The sequence below is a fragment of the Triticum aestivum genome, chromosome 5A (assembly GCF_018294505.1).
Source record: "Triticum aestivum cultivar Chinese Spring chromosome 5A, IWGSC CS RefSeq v2.1, whole genome shotgun sequence".
Classification (NCBI taxonomy): Eukaryota; Viridiplantae; Streptophyta; class Magnoliopsida; order Poales; family Poaceae; genus Triticum; species Triticum aestivum.
In genome coordinates this window covers 502,705,734-502,707,159 of record NC_057806.1, presented here as the reverse complement: position 1 = coordinate 502,707,159, position 1,426 = coordinate 502,705,734, and the positions used below count along the sequence as shown (strand labels likewise).

General features: G+C 50.7%; 1 long non-coding RNA gene across 1 annotated transcript; it reads left to right on the top strand.

The window, feature by feature from the left end:
• Positions 1 to 253: 253 nt before the first annotated feature.
• Positions 254 to 1,050, top strand: LOC123107380 (uncharacterized). Its single transcript, XR_006451656.1, has 3 exons — positions 254 to 277; positions 806 to 920; positions 995 to 1,050. It is a non-coding gene; the product is annotated as an uncharacterized lncRNA (long non-coding RNA).
• The last annotated feature ends 376 nt before the right edge of the window (positions 1,051 to 1,426 follow it).

The following is a 1,426-nucleotide window of genomic DNA, read 5'->3' as shown; positions in this document are numbered from 1 at the left end:
AGCGTCCGCCAGTAAGGTGCCTCAGGATGTGCCGGCGCCTGAAATTCTGACTGTGGAGGAAGAGAACACCACTCGACACACGGTGACCTTCGCGAATCCACTGACGAGTGCTCAGCAGCCTTCCCTCTTCATGACGCACCACGTCCCAGAGGACCAAGCTGGCGCAGCGAAGGAGGCGATACGCCAGGCGGGACTCATGATGGAGCAGCTGAAGACCATCCGGGACGCAAGCCAGGCAGCTTATGACGCCAGTTCTGCCCTCCAAAGCAATGTCCAGGTCAGTCGACCGCTGTTTGTTCTGTTGGATATGCTACCAAAAACTTTTCTTTTCCGGAATTTATATTAGTCACCCACTGGGTGTGTCGAATAAACTCCGTGTTAGCGGGGGCACGCTGAGTGCACCCGCTGGGTGTAGTCCCCAAGGCTAAGGTCGACTGCTGGCAGTCGGCCTTAGGCTTTATGATGTCAATCTTTCTGTCAGTCGACTGGTCGACTGGATTTCGCAAACCAGTGGGGGCACGCTGAGTGCACCCACTGGGTGTAGTCCCCGAGACTGTGGTCGACTGCTTGCAGTTGATCACAGTCTTAGAGAATGCGTCTCGCACACTGTTTTTTTTTTTGAGGTCGACTGGTCGACTTTGTCTTCAACAGGATTAGTGGGGGCACGCTGAGTGCACCCACTGGGTGTAGTCCCCGAGACTACGGTCGAATGCTTGTGTTCGGCTGTAGTCTTAGAAACGTGTGTTTTTCCCTTTTCACTCGGAAGTGAATTATTTTTGACATTTAGTCGATTGGTTCTTCGCAGAACTCTTGTGATCTTGTGACTCGCTACTCAGAACTGGAACAGAAGCATACTCAAGTCGAGCTGAGCTTGAAGCTGGTTCAGGAGAAGCTGACAAAGGCAAAGGAGGAGACTGAAGGTATGTTTGGTGAGACCCTGACGACTGCTTTTCCTCTTGCTTGTTTCAACATCTGATCTTGCTGTGTCTTGCAGGTAAGGTAAGGGAGGCCCAGCAGAAGAAAGACCTTGAGCTAGCTGAGAAGATCAAGCTTGCTGACGAGAAGTTAGCTTCAGTCACCAAGCTCGAACAAGACAATACCAATCTGAAAACTGCTCTCGGGATTGCCAACAAGGAAGTCAGTCGACTGAGAACTGACAAAGCTGCCTTGACCGACCAAGTCAGCAAATTGACTGAGAAGAAAACTGAACTGGAGGCCTTCCTGAGTGGCCTTGCCAAGAAGCTGTTTCTTATGCTTGAAGGTAAACCTCCATGTTTGGCAAATATTTCCAACTGAGGCTTCTTCCATTCGACTATCCCCTTGACTTAGTGATCACCCTTGCAGAATTTTGTCAAAACTTTGAAGAGGAAACCAGCCGACTGGAGCCAAACCTTGACCCTGTCAATTCTCCGGTGAACGACGAAGT